Source organism: Corvus hawaiiensis, chromosome 4 (assembly GCF_020740725.1).
Source record: "Corvus hawaiiensis isolate bCorHaw1 chromosome 4, bCorHaw1.pri.cur, whole genome shotgun sequence".
In the NCBI taxonomy this organism is placed as follows: Eukaryota; Metazoa; Chordata; class Aves; order Passeriformes; family Corvidae; genus Corvus; species Corvus hawaiiensis.
In genome coordinates, this window is record NC_063216.1 from 16,280,720 (window position 1) to 16,297,277 (window position 16,558).

Sequence of the window (16,558 nt, forward strand, 5' to 3'; positions counted from 1 at the left end):
CATATCATGTGCTGGGAGTTTTTCATTGAAACACATCATGTGCTGGTGCTGCTGGACAGCTACTGCGTTTCTATGATGTATGGAAACTACGGAAGAATTTAAATAGGTATTTTTGGGAAAAGTGATTTAGGATGAAGGTTTTGAATTTTGGGGGTCAGGGGGTTAGAAGGGCAATCCAGTTTAGAAGAGGGTTTGACTGACCTTTGGTATCATATTGGGTTTTTGCTGACCCAGGTTCAGGGAGACAATTATAGTGAACTTTACAATTATAGTGGACTTTACGCACCTTTTTTTTTTTTCCCCCAGAGCTTCCTATAAAGACCCTTTCTTGAACTTTTCTAATTGCTCGTGAACCAGCAGGTTTCATTTCTATATTTTTGGTGCCCCAGTCCTAAAAAAGGTTCAGTGATTTATCTGTGTGAATAGATGGAAGTGATAAACCAAACCAGTCCTTTCTATCTGTCTCATGTAGATGGGACTATGTTTTATTATATCTATTTGGTAATTTAAGTAATGTTTGTTGAGCTATTTATATTGATGTATAAGACTCAGAATTACAGACACAAAACTTTTCCATCAAACTTTTTTTACCCTGGTGAAAAAAATTCACCTGCAGTGAATTTTCATAAATTTCATTTGGGGCAAACTATTTTATTGTTCACATAAACTGGATTTTTTTTTTTTTAATACCATGAAACATATTTTATTTTCTAAAGCCTTCCCTGTTCCCGAAGTATTCCCAGTGGTGCTGTTGCAGATGTTCACTAGCACCACTGGTAGATGGAGAGATGTCACCAGTAACGTGATACTTTTACACTCCAGGAATGGGTGTCCTTTGATGAATGTCAGGGCAACTGTGAGGAACCACACACGAAAGCCTCAGGGCTTTCACTTTCAGCAAGAACTCAGTAGGAAAAAAACCCCAACATTGCTCCTTCACTGAAATAGTATTAGGGGAGCTCTGAATGCCAAAGTGAATTGGGTTGTTCATTCAGTGACTTGGCAAGAAAAAAGGGTATTGCAGGAACATGGATGACAGGCACAGTAATAAGGAATTCAGTTATGTACAGTGTGTGACAGCTCAGCCAACTCCATCAGAGATTAAGAAATATTTTAACTAATGACAAGCCTGTCTCCAGAATAGTCTAGAGGTGGCTGCCACAAAATCATTATCAATAGCAAATACCAGCAGTAAAACAATCCTGAGGGCTTCTAGACTGTGCAGCTTTTGCTCTTTGGTCCTATGACTGCTGTTGCTTCCCACCAAAGCTGTACTAAAAGCACAAATTACCAAAAGAGACCGGTTTTAACACTTGAGAAAGACAAGGAGCAGGGGGCCACTCTCATCTGGATACCCAGGCTACATCATGGTGCTGCTCTGAACCCCATAGCAGACACTTGGCACATCACAGAATCACAGAATGGTTTGGGTTGGAAGGGACCTTACAGACCAATCAGTTCCAACCCCTGGCCATGCACAGGGACACCTTCCACTAGACCACACTGCTCAGAGCCCCATCCAGCCTGGCCTTGGACACTGCCAGAGATGGGAGCTTCTCTGGGCAACCTGTGCCAGGACCTCAGCACCCTCACAGGCAACAATTTCTTCCTCATATCCAATCTAAACATGCTCTCTGTCAGTGTGAAGCCATTGCCCCTTGTCCTGTCACTCCAGGCCCTTGTCAAGAGCCTCTCTCCATCTTTCCTGTGGGCTCCCTTCAGGGACAAGATGGCCAAAATGAGGTCACCCCAAAGCCTTCTCTTCCCCAGGGTCAAGAATAAGATGATCTCTAAGGTCCCTTCCAACTCAAACCATTCTGTAATTCTCTGATCCCTTCTGCAGCAGAACAAACCTTCACATGATATCACCAACCTCCTCAAATCAACAAAACACCAAATAATAGCAGCAGGACTTTCAAGCTGGGTCAAAGAATATCTAACCAGTTAAGGCACCACAACCTTAATGACCAGCACACACACAAAGATTGGATGTGGCCAGATACTTTCTAAAACTTGTACTCACCTGGCCCTTGGAACACCCGAATGGCATCAAATTCACTTCCTGTGCAATTCAAGTGGATCAAACCTCTCAAGTGTTTGATGCATGCAAGTGATTCAGATGTAGTGGTTTTTATGCAGATAATGAGAGGTAAATATCAGAGCTGAGGATGCCAGAGAACAGGAAGGAAGGTGACAGACCTGCAAATCTCTTGCTCAGCTCATATCTACATCTGCACTCTTGCTAAACATGATGCTTATGGGATAACACACGAATTAGATTGTCAACAGTTCCAGCAGATGAAGCACCTTGCTCCTTGGCAAGAGTGCCCTCCAGAGAAAGCCCTGAACTCCTGAAATGGCATCTTTGTGAATATATTGCCGAGGGAGGTTCCTGTCATCTCCCCTAATTCACGCTTTTCAACAACCACAACTGCTCACAACAGAAATAAATGACAGCTGGTTTTATGAGTACTCTCTCAACAATGGGGACACAGTAATAGGTGTTTTTACAGCAATAGAATAATAATTCTATTATATTCAGAATAATAATTGAATGGCTGTGTTAGTTTTGCTAATATGCAATTACCAGCTTACATATGTTTCTGGGGAAATACAGTGGTTTCAGGTGACAATCAGCCATCACTAAAACACTCTGAAAACCTCACCAAACTTTTCAGCACATCTGGGTCTAGTCCACAAAGGTCCTGTGCATGAAAAAATCCAGACTCACATGTATTTAGAGCAAAAAGAAGCCCTTAAGAGGCACAGTGAAGCAGCTGAAGCTGCTTCTGGCACAGGGATTCTGTTTCCTGATGGCCTCAGTTATGCTCCATGCAACCAACTGCACAGACCTTGAAAGGTTTAGAACAGATTACAGGGAGGAATTTTTGGCAGAGGTACTGAGCAGCCTGGCTCTGTGCATAGGACTGGGAGACTGCATCAACTCTCGTGTAAATTGCGGTCTTAAACCCCAGTATTTTAATTTTACCAGTACAGATTTTTCACTTTAATTAATCCGTGGGGGCTTCAGAAAAGTCATTTGGCCTCTCCGTGCCTCAGTTCCCAGAGCTGTAAAGGAGCAGCAAACCTTTTCTCTCCCACAGGAGGGTGGTGAAGGTGACCTGCAGTGAGTGGAGAGCCAAATCTGCCATGTTTCACCCATCTGGGTGCAAACTAGGGTACTTCCGGCTCTGGGGCTGTTGTCTTTGTGACCTTGGGCCAGTAATTTCGAGTGTGAATCATCTGGCAATAGCCCTAAATTTAGGTGTCTACATCTAATGAACTTCTGCAAGGCTTAATGAACTCTGCAAGGAGTTCTAAGTGCTGGTCCAGCTGTCCACACAGAGGAATGGGCTGACTCTCAGGGTGCCTCAAGGTATCTCACCTGAGCTCCAAGTGTTCTGGTAGGCAAAGGATTCGTGCAAGTTCTGTGCCATATCCGTGAGATCCACATGGATATCAGAGCTATCTTAAGGCATCTCCAGTGCACTGGACACCTACCTATGTACAGGCCTCTGAACTGAGTCCTCTTTGCTTCTAGACCCACCTTTTGTCAGCCTTGCCTACTTACCTGATCAATTCTTTGAGATAAGAACGTTCTCTTGTGATGTGCTTTTGTGACCAAGCATCAGTCTTGGCTGTAGGAGCCTGAAATAGCTCTGTATCCAACAGTGCATTCCCAAATAACTCCTAGGCCTAGAGAACTCAGAAACCTTCGGCTCTCATCTCAAAATCTGCTGTCCTTTCAGCATGTCTTGAATCAGTGTTATTTCAAAGTTGCACTGGGACTGGCAAGGAGAAGGGACTTAATGCTGATGCCAAATGTCATTCAAAAACCTCCCAGAAATGAGCTTAAAATTATGTATTGATCAATAACAACAACCTCTTATTAAAGTAACACCCAAAACCCAAACCTTAGGCATCATGGTAGCAACAAGGTTTTTACGCCAAGATCTTGGCATAAAAGGAGTGAGAAGCCAAAGGAAAGAGAAGGTGATGAGCCTTCATTTAGACATCCAAGGGATGCCAGGAATATTGTTCTAGTCCTAGAGCTCTACAGAGAACACAGAATGAACTTGATTGTCCAAGGGCTCCAGCAGAAGCAGCCTGTGGATCTCCAAACCCAGACCCCATGGCATTTCCAATATGCCGGAGCCACAGGTAGAACACAGATTTAATTCCTTTAATTAGTGCAGTACCCATGTAATGAGAGTACAGTGCTGATGACTGCTGTCTCTTGTTTTCCCATCCCAAATCAAGGGAATACAGAATTTCCACATACCTGTGTGTGGAAATGTCTCAGTAATACTTGAATCCTTCACTGCTTCTGAGAACTCTCCTCTTCCATTTCACTCCCACACAAATCCACCAACAGCACTGAGCTGAGAAATTAATTCTGACCAGCTGTTCCTATTGGAGAGTACATGACGGAACTTGCCACTGAACATCCACTGCCATTGGAAAAGGGATTATTTTTCCTTTTTATTTTCCCTCTACTTTCTGATATTCCTCCGCTATGTGCACTCAGCTGATCAAACATGCCAGTCATACCAGATGCTACTTCAGAAGCTGAAGAGAGACATTAAATGGTGTACAAACATTGTGCACGCCACCTGCAAATGTCTGGGGTTCACACTGTAGGAAAGAGGATGGTCTTGTAATTGAAATGCTGCTGTTGAAAGAAAATAATGTGTATTCTGTTTTTAAAATCAGATGCTCTGAATTACCACACCAACATCTGTCAGCCTCATGGGGATTCTGGAAGTCTAAGACAACTCTTCCTTTTTTTTTTTCGTTTGCCTGGTAAATACCTGTAGGAACCCAGAGTGCCGAGAACATTTCTCTGCCTGTTTTTAAGGGTTCTTACCCCCCTGAACAACACTGTTTTAGCTTCAAACCTTGGAAAAAGTTACCAACAGTCCAACAAGAACTAGAAAATACAGTGGTGTGAATTAGGTGATAGACTACTATGTAAGATTGTCACAGGGTGAAAAATTTACAGGTTTTAGGCTTCTCTTTGTAGTAAATACATAAGAGTAAAAATACCAAAATGGAGGATTGTTGTTGTTCTCTAGACCTTCTTCTTCTTCTACTACTCCATGTTCTGCAGTGAAAGTAGTTTGGAATGATTGGATAGAGAATTCTGCAGTTCCTGGCCGTGTTACTGAATAATTGGTAGGAAACTGAAAATAATATACGTTTTTAGTAACTATTGGTTAAAATATCTTTAAAAGGCTGTGTAAATCTTGATAATGGGGCTCGCTCCTGCTTTTCTGTCTTCTATGCTGTACCTGGGTCACGCTAGTGGCTCTGTTCCTCTGATAAGACTTAATAAACAACTATCTGGAAGCATTGAAACTCAAGGAAAAGTCTCTGTTTATCTTTGAAACTCCTCGCAAGGACTTTCAGCAAATTCTCTCCCATCAGGAGGGACTTGATTTATGGCATGGTTCAGTGTCAAATACCCATATCATCCTCCCTCTGCAAAGATGTCTCCACCAAATTAGACTTAGCTAAATCCCTCTGTGATGGTACCGTGCTTTCATCCCTGCTGTTCCTGCCCCTACACCCAGAGAAACCTCTCCACAGAAAATAGTATGGCTCCTTTTCATCATCAAACCTTTCACCCTAATTATGCCTGCAAGTTGCTGACATGTGGTGGTCAACCAGGCCATGATGTGTCCCCAGCTCTTTCCACTTCACCTTTTATTCCCATTTTGCCTGCTCCTGCCGTTATCCTGCCTGTGTCTGCAAAGCACTGGATCGTGTCTAACATGCAGATTGCAGGCTCTGCAGACTCTGACTCCCCGTGCAGTGACTACCAAAGTATTTATGGCAGCAATAAAAATTGAGGATGCAAAATCCTCTTTCCTTCTCTAATGATCTGGTACATCTGCTCCCAGTGATCTGGAAGCCAAATAGAGCAGATATTTATAGGAGCCAGAAAATGAGCAGTTAGACTTTCAAACTTCTAATGGTGGATTTTGGAGCCAATAGGCAGCACAGAGTGTTCTGATCTCTGTCCTTTAAAGAATTACTGTTTGGAGAACAGCAGACACCTTCCTGAAATTGCTTTATATTTACAGTAGCAAAAAAGACTCAGTTTGGTCATGGTCCATCCTGAATCTCTTATCTATGTGTGAAAAAAGAAGATTTCCCCCTCAGTTAATGTAACTCATGGCAAAACACAGTGATGTGAAGTCCTTACTGAGGCAACAAACTCCTCCATGCAGAAAAAAATGGCAACATCTCTACTGGGCAGGACTTTGGCTGGATTTTATGTTTTGCTCTCACAGTGATGAACACCCTGTTCAAGCCCTCAAGGCCAGGTTTTGCTCAGGGGCTCTGAGCAACCTGGTCTAGTGGAAGGTGTCCCTATCCATGGGAGGAGGTTGGAACTGGGTGTCTTTAAGGTCCCTTCCAACCCAAACCATTTTGGGATTCTCTGAAACCAGCGTGGGTGATTCACTGGAGAAAAACTGCCATTCCCCCCTCCATTTATTGTAGAAAAAGGATGTGGTTGGGACTCCTCCAGTTCAGATTCCTTAGACCTGTGGTGAATCAGTCAATAATAGAAGGGCATACACAGTCAAACAGCTGCAGAGCTGCATCATAGAAGTAGCATGACTCCTTTGCAACTCCCCGAGGTGTTTTGAGGTTTAATTTCTGTTTTATTCTTAGGAATTCTCACAGAAAGACAATCTGTTCATGAGAAATGCTGTTAATATCATTGCTGCTATTGGCAAGTACAGTCCTGGTAAAGGTAGCAACAAATGAGCCAGAGTAACACGCAGGAATTCCCTCTCCTCCTGTTTTCCATTCCCCTGCAACCGCATTACATACTAGGGAAGTTAACCTGGCCTATAGGCACAGGTCTTGTCACAATTCCAGGCTACAGACCAAATCCTGAGGGATGATGTGGGCTAGCAATCCTGCTTGGGTAGCTCACAGTACTTCAATAGACTTCATCCTTCCTTTTCATCTTGACTACTGTGAGAAGTTTGAAACTCGTCCATTTGGGATTGTGCACGCTCCTTAGGTTTGTGGGTTTGTCCTTGTTGCCCTACAGTGCTTTGAGACACAATCTTCTACACACCAGTGTGGGAAAAGCACAATGATAGAATATTCTCCGAGCTGGAAGCCAACAAACCACCCCTGTGGGAGGAAAATCCTGACCTCTGCCACGGGAGATATGATGGAATACAGAGCAGGCACTGACCTTGGAAAGAAAGCCTGGTTCTGAGTATGCAGGTCACATACCTCTGTCTCATCTGTTTGTTAAAAATTGGAGGGTGTACAATTTGTCTTCAACTGTCCTATAGCAGATGAAGGAAGCCTTTTAAATGACTTTCTGTCAGGAGGAGATTTAGACAATTAAAAGATGATATAATGACTGTGTAGCTAGCAAGGCCCAAACTAACGATATAAAGAAGGCAGACAGAAGAAAAAGGGACCTCCTTTTGCAAAAAAAAGTCTACATGGCTCATGGGCTTCCTTAAGACTACAGAGATTGTGCACTGAAATTAGGATAATATGCTGAGCCCCAGGCTGATAGTTCCATCTCTATGCTAAGTAGGTAAGGAAGAAGATTTAAAGAGAGATTTGAAGGTTTCCTGCTGCTCCTTGCAAAAACATCTCCAAAGGCATGCATTTAGGATGCTGGTAAGTGCCAGCACAGGCAGTCACCAGGCTGGTTTGTGCAGTGCCAGAATTGCCCTCCACACAATTCATCAATAGATCCCTCCCATCTGCCTACAAAAGTATTCAGGATTTCATGGCCTCACCTGCCCAGCCCCTTCCCCAGGAGCAAAGTCTCAGCCAAAAAACAGCTGCCACCAGTAAAAGGTGACAAGGGAAGGGCCTTGTGTCACATCTGAGAGCTCTCAGGGGTATCCTGGGGAGCTGGTGATGCTCCCTCAGCACCGTGGGAGGGGTGCAGCAAGGTTTCCACCGCATGAATGGCAGTGATGTCTCATAAAGAGGACAGCCCAGCTGTGGCCCTAAATTAACAGAATAACCCACCCCTTGGCACTATCAGGAAATCACTTCTGTTGGGGCCCTTATACCTCAGTTAAACGGATTATCAGAGATATCCTGTAGATTCCAGGCAAATATTCATTCTCTCTGAGCTACCTGGAAATCAGCCAAAGATGCCAGGGCTCAGTTGTGGACTAGGGACTTAGGCCAGTTCTTTTATTACCTGATTTTCTTTTTGTTGCCATGTAGCCATGAGTCTTTAGTCATGTCTCAGGCATCACAGTCTCTTCTTCTATACTTGGGAACATTTAACAGCTGCAAGAAATCTGTTTAAAAAGTTGATTTAGCAATGGAATCATAGGCTCTCCTGGATTCTAGGATCATTGAGTCCAGCTCCCGGCCCTGTGCAGACACCCCAGCAATCCCACCCTGTGCATCCCTGAGAGCGGTGTCCAAACACTCCTGGAGCTCTGGCAGCCTTGGGGCCGTGCCTGTTCCCCGGGGAGCCTGTTCAGTGCCCCAGCACCCTCTGGGGGAAGAACCTTTCCCTGATACCCAGCCTCACCCTCCCTGACACAGCTCCAGCTGTTCCCTGAGTCCTGTCCCTGGTCACACAGAGCAGAGCTCAGTGCCTGCCCCTCTTCTTTTCCAGGTGAGGAAGCTGCAGAACTGCTGTGAGACCTCCCTCAGAATGCAACTGGACTATTGTGCTGAATGAAAGATTTTTTTTTCACAGTGGATCACGAGAGGGAATGTTTGAGAAATGTTGGCACTATTTGTACCAAAATAGTCCAACTCACACATCCCCTGGACAGGACTGGCAAGTGTAAATCACAGAATGGCCTGGGTTGGAAGGGAACTTAAAGATCACCCAGTTCCAACCCCCCTGCCATGGGCAGGGACACCTTCCACTAGACCAGGTCCCTTCCATAGATCCATGAGAGGGTCTAAAGACACTTAAGCCGAAGATGATGCATCTCACAGGAATGCATTCACTTCCAAATACAATGTTCTGGCTTGAATGCCACCCTCAACAGAATTTTACCCTCTTCTGCCATCACTTCTTCCATGGTCTTTGTTCACACAGAGATTTTGATGACCTTAAGCTTTCCTCCACAGCTCTTTAGTCCCCATATATACAGCATTTCATTTGACCTCTTCTGAAGCCTCTCAAATTTGCCTGCTTCTTCACCAAAATGCAGTGACCAGTGACCAAACCCCGTTGTCCAAAAAAAAACACCTAAGGGGAAAAAACCTTCAATCACTTCTAACACTTCGCTTTTTTTTTTTTTTTTTTTTTTTACATATAGTAGTCCTCTCCTTAAAAATGCAGCAAAATGCTGAGAGTTTTGGGAAGTATAAGTTTGCATCATATTTATTTCAGAAATGAAGAGTTTGAGCGTAGTATTATTAATATTAATCTTAGCAAAAAATTGTAATTAAAAAACCCAAACAAAAAAAAGAACAAAAAACCAGAAAACCAAGAACAAAGCACCAAACAACCCTGTGGGAATTGCTTAGTCACTGCCTGGTACTTTGTGCAAAAGAAATAAATTTGTGCTGAGTAAATCAAATGTTAAATGCTACAAGATCAGCCCTGACAGGAGGCTCCTTTTGCAGGGCCTGAGAGGAGGATGCTCCTGGGCAACTCTCACCTGAATTTGTCAGGGAGGTGATAGCAATGGGGCTTTGAGATGGACTGGCAGAGTCCTGTGCACACACAGACCTGGCAGAAAAAGGGGTGGGAAGGCTGGAGCCTCAGCAGGTGTGGTGTGGCATGGCTGTACCCTGCCAGACTCACAGCATCCTATCTCTTTCGGCTACTGCAATTAATTAATTAAGCAAGATGAGGGCTATGCATGAAGTGCTTTTCTCTTTTTTTTAAACCTGGTTTACTTTCTCATTTTTTTTTTTTCAGATTAACAGAGAATTGTCACTGACACCTCTGACCTCTGCTGAATTTCCATTTCCCTCAGGTGAGCAAACTACAAGGCCAAATCTATAAACAGAAAGCATTATGTAATTTATTAAGACTGGAATTGAGCACCATCAGGAACTGTTACAGTTAGGATGGATCCTAAGCTAGATTTTTTTTTTTATTTCTACCACTAGAGGCCTGTAATGTGCTGCACATTTGGAAAAATCCACATTATCTGTCAGTAACATGAGAGTACAATGAGTATGAATCTGCATTGTGATTGTAAAGAAGTTTCTATGTATTTAATTTCAACTTCTGAAGACAACTTTCTGCCAATGGAAGAACAAGTTCAAATAAGCAACTTTTCAGCAGTTTAATAAGAGAAAACACTTAATAAGCAAATCATTTAATCATTTTATTCTCTTTAAAAGCCATGGACTGATCTCTTGTGTAACATTGCTTAGACTGGGATTCACTGAACAGACACCCAGCCAGCTGGTTTCAAGTTAGGAATAAATAGCAATTTAGGAATAAATGTTCACATCTAGCATGTTTGTGCATTTGTTTTGAAAGTATAGCACATCTGACATCTTCACTGGTGTTGGTGGTCTGGAAAAAGTACCTTACCTATGCATGAAGGCTTAATGTTAGAGAAATACTATTTTCTTCTAAAGTAGTCATAAGAGATGGGTATTTCCAAAACAGTGGTGCTGTTTATCATGTTGGGGGGGGGGTTGTTTTGGTTTGGTTTTCTTTCATGTTGATTTGGCCACCTGATCACTCCGCTTTGCTCTAACAGGCAAATTTTCTGCATGTATAGAGAAAACTTCTCTGTGGCTTTCAGAGTAACCCCTGAGATCTGTCTGTAACTGAATCTCTGTGGGTAAAAACAAGTTGAGCACTCAGACTGGTGGTTTTCTACTCCTGACATCCCCCCAGTCCAGGTGTAATAGTTTCTCTCTTACAAGCTGGCCATAGAGCCACTGACATTTCTCAATATTAATTTCAGAGCTGCTGCTTCATCCTGAAGAGCACATTTCTGCACAAGTCACTGCACACCTCTCACTGGAGGTGTTTGCAGAGGAAGGCAAGAGCAATTGCTTCCCGGGATAAGATCCATCTCACCTAAGTTTACCCACCTGAAAGTTAGATGTCTTCAGCAAACCCACAGACCCTGGAGACAAACCAGTGTTCTTGGGAGGTGAGTCACCGTGCCTGTCAGCCCTCCCGTGAATCACCAGTTAGCAGTGCCTTGGTTTTGTTACTGACAAAATAAAGAGCCCAGACGATTAACTGAGCCTTTATGCCTGAGTGCCATCGTTCAAATCAGGAGAAATGTCCCTTCTGCAGCCCCCAGTGCGGGGTACCGATGGCACTACTGGAAATACGCAGCTGCGAAGCTCTCCGCTGAGGGCTCTGTGAGGTAATTTCTCTGTGTGGGACATAAAGCAAGCAAAGTCGAGTGTAAAGAACTGGAGAGGCTTTGATTTGCTGGTGCTGCCTCCCCCAGCGCTGTGGGTGCTAAGTGACTACATAAAACATGAGGGAGTCAGACTCACCGAGAGCCCCGTGCCAGCCCTCTGACAGCCGCTGATGGCACAGCGGACAGGCAGGGCTGTGGCATGCCCACCGGAGGTGCCGTGCTTTCCTGCCCTGCCCTTCCCACGCTGGGGCACTGCCGCCGTCCCTCTCCGAGCCCAGAGCCAGGGGTCACCGCAGAGCCTGAGCGCAGCAAGGCAGTGAAAAAGCAAGAGGAGGAGGCGTTCTGGAGGTGGAGGCGCTTCCCTTGCCACCCAAGCCAAAGCCTGAAGGTGACTCATCCTCCTCTGCACTCGCTCTCGAGCAGCTCCTTCATGTGCTGTTCTTCCCTTCCTTCCCCTTCCTCTCCCTCCCCGTAGAGGTGATCCAAAAAGCCCTTCTTTCCCCAGGAACTGATCTTTTTTTTGCTTGGTCACTGGTGTATCCAGCCCTGCTTTTATGCATTGCTTCAGGCACTGCAGAGCAGGGCAGCAAATCTGACACACTTGGTGGAATAAGCATTCCAAGTCAGGAGCTCAGCAGATATAAACTGATGTGGCTCCAGAAAAAATATGACCCTCAGTTCTCCCTTTGTCTCTTGGGACAGCAAATGCAAAATGCCCCTGGTGAAGACTTTGAAAGCAGACCGGCTTAAACCAGGCACAGCCTTGCTGATTTTTTAAAACCGTGCTGCTTCTAATTCACACCAGCATGGGAATGTTCGATAACAGCTTTATTTGTGCGCTTCGGCGCCCAGCAAAACCCATCTTCCCACACGCAGAAAGGAGGTGTCTGCTAAAATTAAACGTCATTCTCATTAGCATTGTAACATGCTGAATTTTCGGACTGAAACGTGGCATGTGGAAGAGCTGATAAACAAATCCTCCGGGCCGAGGCCGCAAACAGAAGGCAGTAAAGCAGAATGATGCTGCCTCTCCCCAGCTGTAGATTTGGTGCTGTAAATCTCTGGAACAGAGACCATCCGAGCCTCGGTGTCCCTGGCACACTCATCCTAACAAAGCACAAGAACCAGAGGACTCGGTGACCCTGGGAAGCTGATCAGCTTCTCCCTCCAGGAAACTCTCACCATGGGAAGCCAGCATTCCCTTCCTGGGGTTGTTAAAGCACACACACACCCCTGGAGTCATCAGGGAAGGCTTCCCTCCTCTCTTTCTCAAGGCTACATCAGTAAGCCGATGCAAATGTTTCAAAAAACTACACGGGAAGTACAGAAGCATCGATCTCATCCTAAAACAAGTCCTTCAGCCTGGCTGAGGCTGCCCTTTAGGCAAACAGCTTAGCTGTGCACACACGAGACAGGCTCCCTCAGCTGCCCTGAGCAGGTGTGGTTGGTCTGACGTCAGGGGACACCAGCTGAGGCTCAGGTCAGACCTTTCTCCCGGGCCCATATGTTCCACAGGACACTGGGGCCACGCTGTTGCACTTGAAGCAGTCACTCAACTCCTGTAATTAATAAAAAGCAAAAATGAGCCTTCTGGCAATGGAGGCAGCACACCTCAGCGTGACTCCATTGCAAATTGTTCTCTTGCCTCAAAAAACATGGGGAGCCATCAGAAAAAATGGAGGTGATAACAATCCAGCAACCAGGGCCAGGGATGAGATCCACCACCCCAAATTTCATTTCCAGCACCAATTCTCCAATGAGCTTGCTTTAGCCCTTCTGAAAAGCCTTCACCCTCTCATGCAAGATGGATATTCACACCAATATCCTTTAGGCAAGCTCAAACCACCACTGACAGATATACAGTATCACCTTCTCTGATCCTGTTGCACCTTCTTTGGGAGGGAAGGTGTTCCTCCTGTCTCACTGGAGACTGCAAGCTTAAGCATTTATGCTCTGGAGATTTCCCCTCATTCCTCAGTCTCTGTACAACACACCAAGAATTTAATGGCAAGTTAATGAAGGGCTTCTAAATTACAATTTTAACACAGATACAGATGATGAAAACACCTGCACTCACAGAATCACAGAATCCCAGGATGGGTCAGGCTGGAAGGGAACACAGTGGCTCATCTGATCCCACTCCCTGCTCCAGCAGGACCATCCCAGAGCACACAGCACAGGATTGTGTCCAGAGGGGTCTGAAATATCTCCAGTGAGGGAGACTCCACACCCTCTCTGGTCTCTGTTCAGGGCTCAGTCACTGCCCAGGGAAGAAGTTCTGCCTCCTGTCCAGGTGGAACTTCCTGGGCATCAGTCCCTGCCTGTTCCTCTGGTGCCATGGCTGGGCCCCCCGGAGCAGAGCCTGGGCCCTGCTCGGAGCCCTCCCTGCACACAGGGACACCCAGGGCTGAGGCCTGGGTTGGAAAGGGCCTTAAAGATCATCTTGTTCCAACCCCCCTGCCATGGGCAGGGACACCTTCCACTATCCCAGCTTGCTCAGAGCCACATCCAACCTGGCCTTGAACACTGCCAGGGATGGGGCAGCCACTGCTGCTCTGGGAAATCTGTGCCAGGGCCTCAGCACCCTCACAGGGAACAATTTCTTCCCAATATCCAACCTAAACCTCCTCTCTGTCAGTGTGAAGCCATTCCCCCTTGTCCTGTCACTCCAGGCCCTTGCCAAGAATCTCTCTCCATCTTTCTTGTGGGCTCCCTTCAGGCACTGGAAGGGACAATTGGGTCACTCCAGAGCCTTTTCCTCCCCAGGTTGACAATCCCAATTCTCTCAGCCTTTCCTCACAGCAGAGCTGCTCCATCCCTCTCACCATCTCGGTGTCCCTGCTCTGGACTGGCTCCAGCAGCTCCCTGTCCTTCCTGTGCTGGGCTCAGGGCTGGATGCAGCTCTGCAGGGAGGTTGCAGCAGAGAGGGGCAAAGGGGCAGAATTCCCTCCCTGTGACCTGCTGGAGTCCATGCAATAAAACATATGGACACTGGAAAAATTGACAAGCTTCATTTCCTCCCTCTCATTTCAATTTCTTAGCTTATGGATATAACTAAGGAACAATTCTCCTTACGCTGATGGAAGTTCTGCTACTACAGCTTTCTGTTCAGCACACACACTCAGATGGGGTACAGCTATTGAACACATAAACCAGGGATGCCCCGCATGCAAACACAGCTTCTGTCCTTTCTGGAAGTGGAAGACTGCACAGGGAAGTGACGGTACTCCCACCACAGTGGCACCCTTCCTGTTCCCATCTGGGAACAAGGTGGGAAGCAGAGACTGAGCATCCTGCTTCCAGCATCCCACTCCCAGTCCACGCAGCAAAGTCACTGAGGCAAAAGGCTTGGATGCAGGAGAAGGGGAAGGTGGGAGGAAAGACAAGGTCCTACTGGCTTTCAGAACTAAACAACAGATTTGGAACTCATGAGCAGCTTATGCATTTGACTTGAACCAGGTTCAAGGCAGGCAGGTGCTGGGTCAGCAGCCTCTGCAGTGCTGTCAATGCCTTTCACTCCTGATCTGCAGTTTGTTAACATCTTGGCATGTGGGGACTGCTCTGGCATCCACCCCACTTGAAATCTGCTGCCCACACCCTCAGGAAACAGCCAATGTCCTTTGGGACCCTCATTCCCTCTTCACAGAGAAGACGATGACAGCAAGAATAGAATGGAATAGACTGGAATGGAATAGAACAGAATATTTCAGTTGGAAGGGACCCACAATAATCATCCAGTCCAACAGCCGGAGCACTTCAGGGCTGACCAAAGGTTAAGGACAATTGTCCAAATGCCTCTCAAACAATGACAGAGCTAGGGCACTGACCATCCCTTCAGGAAGCCTGGTCCAGTGTCTCACCACTCTCTCGGTGAAGAAATGCTTCCCAATGTCCAGTCTAAAAATCACACGGGTCAGGGGAATATGCTGCAGGAGAAAGATTTCTGGGAACATTGATCCTTCCTTTTCTCAGTTCTCCGTCTCTGCAATAGCAGAAAATGCAGCATATTCCCCTGCCCTGTGTGATTTTTCGACTGGGCATCGGGATATTTAAGCTACAACTGTTGTGATCAACTATTAAATTCAGGTAAGGAAACTCTCAAGTAAAGGCTGAATGAAGACCAGTGATTTGTCATCTTTCCTTTCTTTTTGTCCTATGGGCATATTTGAGGTGAAGGTGGCGTAGAAATGACTGCTTTCTTTCCTTTCAACCCTTTTACCAATCTGGGATTTCTGCCACTTGGCTAAGTTGACTTAGAACTTTCTTCTGTAATAAATAGGATTTAGCTGAAGCTACTCTAGTGATCTAGGCATGAGGATCTAGAAATGAAAGTCTGGTTGTTACTGTGAAAGCTGTTATTACTTCAGTCTCTGACCCTGACTGTGCTGGCTCTCAATTTCTTGTGAGAAATGACAGTAAATGACATCCAGTCCTCCCGGGTTTCTGACTATCAGTGTCTGGAAAGAGACCTGCTGCACTTAAAAACTAAAATTAAGTCAGTCTCTCCCCCAAAAATAATAAAACCCCAAAATACTGGACACCAAGACCTCTTGGGAATTCCATGCATTTGTAGAGTATGTCCGTATGCTGAGAGGGAATCCTGTCTGTTGTTGCCATCTCAAACGCACAGGAAACATTCCTTTTGTGGATATGAACCCTTCTGTTGCAATTCTCCACACATAGGAGGTGGCAGGATTTCCTCCAAGAAGAAATGAAAGTCCTTGTATGCCCCCACACTGATATATCCTTCAGGATTCCCGTAAGGACTTGGAGCAGCTTATTTGTCATTTGTTAATCAAACTCAAGGGGATTTTTAATGTGAAAAAAGTCCTTCGAACGAGACAGTCGAGTGCATCCAGTGAGGGTTGTGCTAAGATGCAGACTGGCAGTCAGCACAGCTAATAAATATTTGGTTCCAGAACTTTGACCCAAAGACTAACAACTTTTTTTAGCATTTTTTTTAATTCTATAAAAAACTGGGGGATTGTGGAAAATTGCTCTTTTAAAATCTTCCGCATGCTGCCAGAGTGCTCCAAGCGAGAGACTCACCAATACTTACGACTCCAGGGTCAGCACTGCTAATTGAATTAATTGAGGCTGTGCTGATCTGCACTGTCAGAGAACATGACCTCAAAACATTGAATTTAAGTTCATTTTCCTCATGTTTCCAGAGTTCTAGCGAGAGAAAAACTACCTCCCCCTCAGGATTCATAGGGCATGGGGGTATATAAAATAAGAGT

The 16,558-nt window shown here is 45.5% G+C and overlaps 1 long non-coding RNA gene across 2 annotated transcripts in view; it reads left to right on the forward strand.

The window, feature by feature from the left end:
* LOC125325598 overlaps positions 1 to 16,558 on the forward strand; it is a 29,514-nt gene that overhangs the window by 1,058 nt on the left and 11,898 nt on the right. Inside the window, exons 2-3 of one of the 2 annotated variants that reach the window (XR_007203424.1) lie at positions 9,896 to 9,953; positions 10,905 to 11,096. This is a non-coding gene — a long non-coding RNA (uncharacterized LOC125325598). Of the gene's footprint in view, positions 1 to 9,895; positions 9,954 to 10,904; positions 12,234 to 16,558 lie in introns of those variants that run through there. The other variant, XR_007203423.1, reaches the window with a different exon arrangement.